Source organism: Drosophila ficusphila, unplaced genomic scaffold, assembly GCF_018152265.1.
Source record: "Drosophila ficusphila isolate 14025-0441.05 unplaced genomic scaffold, ASM1815226v1 contig_777, whole genome shotgun sequence".
Taxonomy (NCBI): domain Eukaryota; kingdom Metazoa; phylum Arthropoda; class Insecta; order Diptera; family Drosophilidae; genus Drosophila; species Drosophila ficusphila.
Window position 1 is genome coordinate 12,702 of NW_025064721.1, and position 12,701 is coordinate 25,402.

The following is a 12,701-nucleotide window of genomic DNA, read 5'->3' on the forward strand; positions in this document are numbered from 1 at the left end:
AAAAGTTTGGGCTAAGCAGTGCTGGGATCTGGTCACTTTTCTGCAAACCCATTTTTTGCAAATTTTGACAGGTCGGGGGTCATAAAAAATTACAAAATATTGACCAAAAATTCGAAAATAAACCAATAATGCAGCTAGATAGATATTTTAATAACAAATTCAGAGAGGCATTCCACTTTTAAATCGGGTAAAAATTTCAAAAGTTATGGGCTAAGCAGTGCTGGGATCTGGTCACTTTTCTGCAAACCCATTTTTTTGCAAATTTTGACAGGTCGGGGGTCATAAAAAATTACAAAATATTGACCAAAAATTCGAAAATAAACCAATAATGCAGCTAGATAGATATTTTAATAACAAATTCAGAGAGGTATTCCACTTTTAAATCGGGTAAAAATTTCAAAAGTTTGGGCTAAGCAGTGCTGGGATCTGGTCACTTTTCTGCAAACCCATTTTTTGCAAATTTTGACAGGTCGGGGGTCATAAAAAATTACAAAATATTGACCAAAAATTCGAAAATAAACCAATAATGCAGCTAGATAGATATTTTAATAACAAATTCAGAGAGGTATTCCACTTTTAAATCGGGTAAAAATTTCAAAAGTTTGGGCTAAGCAGTGCTGGGATCTGGTCACTTTTCTGCAAACCCATTTTTTTGCAAATTTTGACAGGTCGGGGGTCATAAAAAATTACAAAATATTGACCAAAAATTCGAAAATAAACCAATAATGCAGCTAGATAGATATTTTAATAACAAATTCAGAGAGGTATTCCACTTTTAAATCGGGTAAAAATTTCAAAAGTTATGGGCTAAGCAGTGCTGGGATCTGGTCACTTTTCTGCAAACCCATTTTTTTGCAAATTTTGACAGGTCGGGGGTCATAAAAAACTACAAAATATTGACCAAAAATTCGAAAATAAACCAATAATGCAGCTAGATAGATATTCGAATAACAAATTCAGAGAGGTATTCCACTTTTAAATCGGGTAAAAATTTCAAAAGTTTGGGCTAAGCAGTGCTGGGATCTGGTCACTTTTCTGCAAACCCATTTTTTGCAAATTTTGACAGGTCGGGGGTCATAAAAAATGACGAAACATTGACCAAAAATTCGAAAATAAACCAATGATGTAGCTAGATAGATATTTTAATAACAAATTCAGAGAGGCATTCCACTTTTAAATCGGGTAAAAATTTCAAAAGTTATGGGCTAAGCAGTGCTGGGATCTGGTCACTTTTCTGCAAACCCATTTTTTTGCAAATTTTGACAGGTCGGGGGTCATAAAAAATTACAAAATATTGACCAAAAATTCGAAAATAAACCAATAATGCAGCTAGATAGATATTTTAATAGCAAATTCAGAGAGGTATTCCACTTTTAAATCGGGTAAAAATTTCAAAAGTTATGGGCTAAGCAGTGCTGGGATCTGGTCACTTTTCTGCAAACCCATTTTTTGCAAATTTTGACAGGTCGGGGGTCATAAAAAACTACAAAATATTGACCAAAAATTCGAAAATAAACCAATAATGCAGCTAGATAGATATTCGAATAACAAATTCAGAGAGGTATTCCACTTTTAAATCGGGTAAAAATTTCAAAAGTTTGGGCTAAGCAGTGCTGGGATCTGGTCACTTTTCAGAAACCCATTTTTTGCAAATTTTGACAGGTCGGGGGTCATAAAAAATTACAAAATATTGACCAAAAATTCGAAAATAAACCAATAATGCAGCTAGATAGATATTTTAACAACAAATTCAGAGAGGTATTCCACTTTTAAATCGGGTAAAAATTTCAAAAGTTTGGGCTAAGCAGTGCTGGGATCTGGTCACTTTTCTGCAAACCCATTTTTTGCAAATTTTGACAGGTCGGGGGTCATAAAAAATTACAAAATATTGACCAAAAATTCGAAAATAAACCAATAATGCAGCTAGATAGATATTCGAATAACAAATTCAGAGAGGTATTCCACTTTTAAATCGGGTAAAAATTTCAAAAGTTTGGGCTAAGCAGTGCTGGGATCTGGTCACTTTTCTGCAAACCCATTTTTTGCAAATTTTGACAGGTCGGGGGTCATAAAAAATGACGAAACATTGACCAAAAATTCGAAAATAAACCAATGATGTAGCTAGATAGATATTTTAATAACAAATTCAGAGAGGCATTCCACTTTTAAATCGGGTAACAATTTCAAAAGTTATGGGATAAGCAGTGCTGGGATCTGGTCACTTTTCTGCAAACCCATTTTTTTGCAAATTTTGACAGGTCGGGGGTCATAAAAAATTACAAAATATTGACCAAAAATTCGAAAATAAACCAATAATGCAGCTAGATAGATATTTTAATAGCAAATTCAGAGAGGTATTCCACTTTTAAATCGGGTAAAAATTTCAAAAGTTATGGGCTAAGCAGTGCTGGGATCTGGTCACTTTTCTGCAAACCCATTTTTTGCAAATTTTGACAGGTCGGGGGTCATAAAAAACTACAAAATATTGACCAAAAATTCGAAAATAAACCAATAATGCAGCTAGATAGATATTCGAATAACAAATTCAGAGAGGTATTCCACTTTTAAATCGGGTAAAAATTTCAAAAGTTTGGGCTAAGCAGTGCTGGGATCTGGTCACTTTTCAGAAACCCATTTTTTGCAAATTTTGACAGGTCGGGGGTCATAAAAAATTACAAAATATTGACCAAAAATTCGAAAATAAACCAATAATGCAGCTAGATAGATATTTTAACAACACATTCAGAGAGGTATTCCACTTTTAAATCGGGTAAAAATTTCAAAAGTTTGGGCTAAGCAGTGCTGGGATCTGGTCACTTTTCTGCAAACCCATTTTTTGCAAATTTTGACAGGTCGGGGGTCATAAAAAATTACAAAATATTGACCAAAAATTCGAAAATAAACCAATAATGCAGCTAGATAGATATTCGAATAACAAATTCAGAGAGGTATTCCACTTTTAAATCGGGTAAAAATTTCAAAAGTTTGGGCTAAGCAGTGCTGGGATCTGGTCACTTTTCTGCAAACCCATTTTTTGCAAATTTTGACAGGTCGGGGGTCATAAAAAATGACGAAACATTGACCAAAAATTCGAAAATAAAACAATGATGTAGCTAGATAGATATTTTAATAACAAATTCAGAGAGGCATTCCACTTTTAAATCGGGTAACAATTTCAAAAGTTATGGGATAAGCAGTGCTGGGATCTGGTCACTTTTCTGCAAACCCATTTTTTTGCAAATTTTGACAGGTCGGGGGTCATAAAAAATTACAAAATATTGACCAAAAATTCGAAAATAAACCAATAATGCAGCTAGATAGATATTCGAATAACAAATTCAGAGAGGTATTCCACTTTTAAATCGGGTAAAAATTTCAAAATTTTGGGCTAAGCAGTGCTGGGATCTGGTCACTTTTCTGCAAACCCATTTTTTGCAAATTTTGACAGGTCGGGGGTCATAAAAAATGACGAAACATTGACCAAAAATTCGAAAATAAACCAATGATGTAGCTAGATAGATATTTTAATAACAAATTCAGAGAGGCATTCCACTTTTAAATCGGGTAAAAATTTCAAAAGTTATGGGATAAGCAGTGCTGGGATCTGGTCACTTTTCTGCAAACCCATTTTTTTTGCAAATTTTGACAGGTCGGGGGTCATAAAAAATTACAAAATATTGACCAAAAATTCGAAAATAAACCAATAATGCAGCTAGATAGATATTCGAATAACAAATTCAGAGAGGTATTCCACTTTTAAATCGAGTAAAAATTTCAAAAGTTATGGGCTAAGCAGTGCTGGGATCTGGTCACTTTTCTGCAAACCCATTTTTTGCAAATTTTGACAGGTCGGGGGTCATAAAAAACTACAAAATATTGACCAAAAATTCGAAAATAAACCAATAATGCAGCTAGATAGATATTCGAATAACAAATTCAGAGAGGTATTCCACTTTTAAATCGGGTAAAAATTTCAAAAGTTTGGGCTAAGCAGTGCTGGGATCTGGTCACTTTTCTGCAAACCCATTTTTTGCAAATTTTGACAGGTCGGGGGTCATAAAAAATGACGAAACATTGACCAAAAATTCGAAAATAAACCAATGATGTAGCTAGATAGATATTTTAATAACAAATTCAGAGAGGCATTCCACTTTTAAATCGGGTAAAAATTTCAAAAGTTATGGGATAAGCAGTGCTGGGATCTGGTCACTTTTCTGCAAACCCATTTTTTTGCAAATTTTGACAGGTCGGGGGTCATAAAAAATTACAAAATATTGACCAAAAATTCGAAAATAAACCAATAATGCAGCTAGATAGATATTTTAATAGCAAATTCAGAGAGGTATTCCACTTTTAAATCGGGTAAAAATTTCAAAAGTTATGGGCTAAGCAGTGCTGGGATCTGGTCACTTTTCTGCAAACCCATTTTTTGCAAATTTTGACAGGTCGGGGGTCATAAAAAACTACAAAATATTGACCAAAAATTCGAAAATAAACCAATAATGCAGCTAGATAGATATTCGAATAACAAATTCAGAGAGGTATTCCACTTTTAAATCGGGTAAAAATTTCAAAAGTTTGGGCTAAGCAGTGCTGGGATCTGGTCACTTTTCAGAAACCCATTTTTTGCAAATTTTGACAGGTCGGGGGTCATAAAAAATTACAAAATATTGACCAAAAATTCGAAAATAAACCAATAATGCAGCTAGATAGATATTTTAACAACAAATTCAGAGAGGTATTCCACTTTTAAATCGGGTAAAAATTTCAAAAGTTTGGGCTAAGCAGTGCTGGGATCTGGTCACTTTTCTGCAAACCCATTTTTTGCAAATTTTGACAGGTCGGGGGTCATAAAAAATTACAAAATATTGACCAAAAATTCGAAAATAAACCAATAATGCAGCTAGATAGATATTCGAATAACAAATTCAGAGAGGTATTCCACTTTTAAATCGGGTAAAAATTTCAAAAGTTTGGGCTAAGCAGTGCTGGGATCTGGTCACTTTTCTGCAAACCCATTTTTTGCAAATTTTGACAGGTCGGGGGTCATAAAAAATGACGAAACATTGACCAAAAATTCGAAAATAAACCAATGATGTAGCTAGATAGATATTTTAATAACAAATTCAGAGAGGCATTCCACTTTTAAATCGGGTAACAATTTCAAAAGTTATGGGATAAGCAGTGCTGGGATCTGGTCACTTTTCTGCAAACCCATTTTTTTGCAAATTTTGACAGGTCGGGGGTCATAAAAAATTACAAAATATTGACCAAAAATTCGAAAATAAACCAATAATGCAGCTAGATAGATATTTTAATAGCAAATTCAGAGAGGTATTCCACTTTTAAATCGGGTAAAAATTTCAAAAGTTATGGGCTAAGCAGTGCTGGGATCTGGTCACTTTTCTGCAAACCCATTTTTTGCAAATTTTGACAGGTCGGGGGTCATAAAAAACTACAAAATATTGACCAAAAATTCGAAAATAAACCAATAATGCAGCTAGATAGATATTCGAATAACAAATTCAGAGAGGTATTCCACTTTTAAATCGGGTAAAAATTTCAAAAGTTTGGGCTAAGCAGTGCTGGGATCTGGTCACTTTTCAGAAACCCATTTTTTGCAAATTTTGACAGGTCGGGGGTCATAAAAAATTACAAAATATTGACCAAAAATTCGAAAATAAACCAATAATGCAGCTAGATAGATATTTTAACAACACATTCAGAGAGGTATTCCACTTTTAAATCGGGTAAAAATTTCAAAAGTTTGGGCTAAGCAGTGCTGGGATCTGGTCACTTTTCTGCAAACCCATTTTTTGCAAATTTTGACAGGTCGGGGGTCATAAAAAATTACAAAATATTGACCAAAAATTCGAAAATAAACCAATAATGCAGCTAGATAGATATTCGAATAACAAATTCAGAGAGGTATTCCACTTTTAAATCGGGTAAAAATTTCAAAAGTTTGGGCTAAGCAGTGCTGGGATCTGGTCACTTTTCTGCAAACCCATTTTTTGCAAATTTTGACAGGTCGGGGGTCATAAAAAATGACGAAACATTGACCAAAAATTCGAAAATAAAACAATGATGTAGCTAGATAGATATTTTAATAACAAATTCAGAGAGGCATTCCACTTTTAAATCGGGTAACAATTTCAAAAGTTATGGGATAAGCAGTGCTGGGATCTGGTCACTTTTCTGCAAACCCATTTTTTTGCAAATTTTGACAGGTCGGGGGTCATAAAAAATTACAAAATATTGACCAAAAATTCGAAAATAAACCAATAATGCAGCTAGATAGATATTCGAATAACAAATTCAGAGAGGTATTCCACTTTTAAATCGGGTAAAAATTTCAAAATTTTGGGCTAAGCAGTGCTGGGATCTGGTCACTTTTCTGCAAACCCATTTTTTGCAAATTTTGACAGGTCGGGGGTCATAAAAAATGACGAAACATTGACCAAAAATTCGAAAATAAACCAATGATGTAGCTAGATAGATATTTTAATAACAAATTCAGAGAGGCATTCCACTTTTAAATCGGGTAAAAATTTCAAAAGTTATGGGATAAGCAGTGCTGGGATCTGGTCACTTTTCTGCAAACCCATTTTTTTTGCAAATTTTGACAGGTCGGGGGTCATAAAAAATTACAAAATATTGACCAAAAATTCGAAAATAAACCAATAATGCAGCTAGATAGATATTCGAATAACAAATTCAGAGAGGTATTCCACTTTTAAATCGGGTAAAAATTTCAAAAGTTATGGGCTAAGCAGTGCTGGGATCTGGTCACTTTTCTGCAAACCCATTTTTTGCAAATTTTGACAGGTCGGGGGTCATAAAAAACTACAAAATATTGACCAAAAATTCGAAAATAAACCAATAATGCAGCTAGATAGATATTCGAATAACAAATTCAGAGAGGTATTCCACTTTTAAATCGGGTAAAAATTTCAAAAGTTTGGGCTAAGCAGTGCTGGGATCTGGTCACTTTTCTGCAAACCCATTTTTTGCAAATTTTGACAGGTCGGGGGTCATAAAAAATGACGAAACATTGACCAAAAATTCGAAAATAAACCAATGATGTAGCTAGATAGATATTTTAATAACAAATTCAGAGAGGCATTCCACTTTTAAATCGGGTAAAAATTTCAAAAGTTATGGGATAAGCAGTGCTGGGATCTGGTCACTTTTCTGCAAACCCATTTTTTTGCAAATTTTGACAGGTCGGGGGTCATAAAAAATTACAAAATATTGACCAAAAATTCGAAAATAAACCAATAATGCAGCTAGATAGATATTTTAATAGCAAATTCAGAGAGGTATTCCACTTTTAAATCGGGTAAAAATTTCAAAAGTTATGGGCTAAGCAGTGCTGGGATCTGGTCACTTTTCTGCAAACCCATTTTTTGCAAATTTTGACAGGTCGGGGGTCATAAAAAACTACAAAATATTGACCAAAAATTCGAAAATAAACCAATAATGCAGCTAGATAGATATTCGAATAACAAATTCAGAGAGGTATTCCACTTTTAAATCGGGTAAAAATTTCAAAAGTTTGGGCTAAGCAGTGCTGGGATCTGGTCACTTTTCAGAAACCCATTTTTTGCAAATTTTGACAGGTCGGGGGTCATAAAAAATTACAAAATATTGACCAAAAATTCGAAAATAAACCAATAATGCAGCTAGATAGATATTTTAACAACAAATTCAGAGAGGTATTCCACTTTTAAATCGGGTAAAAATTTCAAAAGTTTGGGCTAAGCAGTGCTGGGATCTGGTCACTTTTCTGCAAACCCATTTTTTGCAAATTTTGACAGGTCGGGGGTCATAAAAAATTACAAAATATTGACCAAAAATTCGAAAATAAACCAATAATGCAGCTAGATAGATATTCGAATAACAAATTCAGAGAGGTATTCCACTTTTAAATCGGGTAAAAATTTCAAAAGTTTGGGCTAAGCAGTGCTGGGATCTGGTCACTTTTCTGCAAACCCATTTTTTGCAAATTTTGACAGGTCGGGGGTCATAAAAAATGACGAAACATTGACCAAAAATTCGAAAATAAACCAATGATGTAGCTAGATAGATATTTTAATAACAAATTCAGAGAGGCATTCCACTTTTAAATCGGGTAACAATTTCAAAAGTTATGGGATAAGCAGTGCTGGGATCTGGTCACTTTTCTGCAAACCCATTTTTTTGCAAATTTTGACAGGTCGGGGGTCATAAAAAATTACAAAATATTGACCAAAAATTCGAAAATAAACCAATAATGCAGCTAGATAGATATTTTAATAGCAAATTCAGAGAGGTATTCCACTTTTAAATCGGGTAAAAATTTCAAAAGTTATGGGCTAAGCAGTGCTGGGATCTGGTCACTTTTCTGCAAACCCATTTTTTGCAAATTTTGACAGGTCGGGGGTCATAAAAAACTACAAAATATTGACCAAAAATTCGAAAATAAACCAATAATGCAGCTAGATAGATATTCGAATAACAAATTCAGAGAGGTATTCCACTTTTAAATCGGGTAAAAATTTCAAAAGTTTGGGCTAAGCAGTGCTGGGATCTGGTCACTTTTCAGCAAACCCATTTTTTGCAAATTTTGACAGGTCGGGGGTCATAAAAAATTACAAAATATTGACCAAAAATTCGAAAATAAACCAATAATGCAGCTAGATAGATATTTTAACAACACATTCAGAGAGGTATTCCACTTTTAAATCGGGTAAAAATTTCAAAAGTTTGGGCTAAGCAGTGCTGGGATCTGGTCACTTTTCTGCAAACCCATTTTTTGCAAATTTTGACAGGTCGGGGGTCATAAAAAATTACAAAATATTGACCAAAAATTCGAAAATAAACCAATAATGCAGCTAGATAGATATTCGAATAACAAATTCAGAGAGGTATTCCACTTTTAAATCGGGTAAAAATTTCAAAAGTTTGGGCTAAGCAGTGCTGGGATCTGGTCACTTTTCTGCAAACCCATTTTTTGCAAATTTTGACAGGTCGGGGGTCATAAAAAATGACGAAACATTGACCAAAAATTCGAAAATAAACCAATGATGTAGCTAGATAGATATTTTAATAACAAATTCAGAGAGGCATTCCACTTTTAAATCGGGTAACAATTTCAAAAGTTATGGGCTAAGCAGTGCTGGGATCTGGTCACTTTTCTGCAAACCCATTTTTTTGCAAATTTTGACAGGTCGGGGGTCATAAAAAATTACAAAATATTGACCAAAAATTCGAAAATAAACCAATAATGCAGCTAGATAGATATTCGAATAACAAATTCAGAGAGGTATTCCACTTTTAAATCGGGTAAAAATTTCAAAATTTTGGGCTAAGCAGTGCTGGGATCTGGTCACTTTTCTGCAAACCCATTTTTTGCAAATTTTGACAGGTCGGGGGTCATAAAAAATGACAAAACATTGACCAAAAATTCGAAAATAAACCAATGATGTAGCTAGATAGATATTTTAATAACAAATTCAGAGAGGCATTCCACTTTTAAATCGGGTAAAAATTTCAAAAGTTATGGGCTAAGCAGTGCTGGGATCTGGTCACTTTTCTGCAAACCCATTTTTTTGCAAATTTTGACAGGTCGGGGGTCATAAAAAATTACAAAATATTGACCAAAAATTCGAAAATAAACCAATAATGCAGCTAGATAGATATTCGAATAACAAATTCAGAGAGGTATTCCACTTTTAAATCGGGTAAAAATTTCAAAAGTTATGGGCTAAGCAGTGCTGGGATCTGGTCACTTTTCTGCAAACCCATTTTTTGCAAATTTTGACAGGTCGGGGGTCATAAAAAACTACAAAATATTGACCAAAAATTCGAAAATAAACCAATAATGCAGCTAGATAGATATTCGAATAACAAATTCAGAGAGGTATTCCACTTTTAAATCGGGTAAAAATTTCAAAAGTTTGGGCTAAGCAGTGCTGGGATCTGGTCACTTTTCTGCAAACCCATTTTTTGCAAATTTTGACAGGTCGGGGGTCATAAAAAATTACAAAACATTGACCAAAAATTCGAAAATAAACCAATAATGCAGCTAGATAGATATTTTAATAACAAATTCAGAGAGGCATTCCACTTTTAAATCGGGTAAAAATTTCAAAAGTTATGGGATAAGCAGTGCTGGGATCTGGTCACTTTTCTGCAAACCCATTTTTTTGCAAATTTTGACAGGTCGGGGGTCATAAAAAATTACAAAATATTGACCAAAAATTCGAAAATAAACCAATAATGCAGCTAGATAGATATTTTAATAACAAATTCAGAGAGGTATTCCACTTTTAAATCGGGTAAAAATTTCAAAAGTTATGGGCTAAGCAGTGCTGGGATCTGGTCACTTTTCTGCAAACCCATTTTTTGCAAATTTTGACAGGTCGGGGGTCATAAAAAATTACAAAATATTGACCAAAAATTCGAAAATAAACCAATAATGCAGCTAGATAGATATTCGAATAACAAATTCAGAGAGGTATTCCACTTTTAAATCGGGTAAAAATTTCAAAAGTTTGGGCTAAGCAGTGCTGGGATCTGGTCACTTTTCTGCAAACCCATTTTTTGCAAATTTTGACAGGTCGGGGGTCATAAAAAATTACAAAATATTGACCAAAAATTCGAAAATAAACCAATAATGCAGCTAGATAGATATTTTAACAACAAATTCAGAGAGGTATTCCACTTTTAAATCGGGTAAAAATTTCAAAAGTTTGGGCTAAGCAGTGCTGGGATCTGGTCACTTTTCTGCAAACCCATTTTTTGCAAATTTTGACAGGTCGGGGGTCATAAAAAATTACAAAATATTGACCAAAAATTCGAAAATAAACCAATAATGCAGCTAGATAGATATTCGAATAACAAATTCAGAGAGGTATTCCACTTTTAAATCGGGTAAAAATTTCAAAAGTTTGGGCTAAGCAGTGCTGGGATCTGGTCACTTTTCTGCAAACCCATTTTTTGCAAATTTTGACAGGTCGGGGGTCATAAAAAATTACAAAATATTGACCAAAAATTCGAAAATAAACCAATAATGCAGCTAGATAGATATTTTAATAACAAATTCAGAGAGGTATTCCACTTTTAAATCGGGTAAAAATTTCAAAAGTTTGGGCTAAGCAGTGCTGGGATCTGGTCACTTTTCTGCAAACCCATTTTTTTGCAAATTTTGACAGGTCGGGGGTCATAAAAAATTACAAAATATTGACCAAAAATTCGAAAATAAACCAATAATGCAGCTAGATAGATATTTTAATAACAAATTCAGAGAGGTATTCCACTTTTAAATCGGGTAAAAATTTCAAAAGTTATGGGCTAAGCAGTGCTGGGATCTGGTCACTTTTCTGCAAACCCATTTTTTGCAAATTTTGACAGGTCGGGGGTCATAAAAAACTACAAAATATTGACCAAAAATTCGAAAATAAACCAATAATGCAGCTAGATAGATATTTTAATAACAAATTCAGAGAGGTATTCCACTTTTAAATCGGGTAAAAATTTCAAAAGTTTGGGCTAAGCAGTGCTGGGATCTGGTCACTTTTCTGCAAACCCATTTTTTGCAAATTTTGACAGGTCGGGGGTCATAAAAAATTACAAAATATTGACCAAAAATTCGAAAATAAACCAATAATGCAGCTAGATAGATATTTTAACAACAAATTCAGAGAGGTATTCCACTTTTAAATCGGGTAAAAATTTCAAAAGTTATGGGCTAAGCAGTGCTGGGATCTGGTCACTTTTCTGCAAACCCATTTTTTGCAAATTTTGACAGGTCGGGGGGTCATAAAAAATTACAAAATATTGACCAAAAATTCGAAAATAAACCAATAATGCAGCTAGATAGATATTCGAATAACAAATTCAGAGAGGTATTCCACTTTTAAATCGGGTAAAAATTTCAAAAGGTTTGGGCTAAGCAGTGCTGGGATCTGGTCACTTTTCTGCAAACCCATTTTTTGCAAATTTTGACAGGTCGGGGGTCATAAAAAACTACAAAATATTGACCAAAAATTCGAAAATAAACCAATAATGCAGCTAGATAGATATTTTAATAACAAATTCAGAGAGGTATTCCACTTTTAAATCGGGTAAAAATTTCAAAAGTTATGGGCTAAGCAGTGCTGGGATCTGGTCACTTTTCTGCAAACCCATTTTTTGCAAATTTTGACAGGTCGGGGGTCATAAAAAATTACAAAATATTGACCAAAAATTCGAAAATAAACCAATAATGCAGCTAGATAGATATTCGAATAACAAATTCAGAGAGGTATTCCACTTTTAAATCGGGTAAAAATTTCAAAAGTTATGGGCTAAGCAGTGCTGGGATCTGGTCACTTTTCTGCAAACCCATTTTTTTGCAAATTTTGACAGGTCGGGGGTCATAAAAAACTACAAAATATTGACCAAAAATTCGAAAATAAACCAATAATGCAGCTAGATAGATATTCGAATAACAAATTCAGAGAGGTATTCCACTTTTAAATCGGGTAAAAATTTCAAAAGTTTGGGCTAAGCAGTGCTGGGATCTGGTCACTTTTCTGCAAACCCATTTTTTTGCAAATTTTGACAGGTCGGGGGTCATAAAAAACTACAAAATATTGACCAAAAATTCGAAAATAAACCAATAATGCAGCTAGATAGATATTTTAATAACAAATTCAGAGAGGCATTCCACTTTT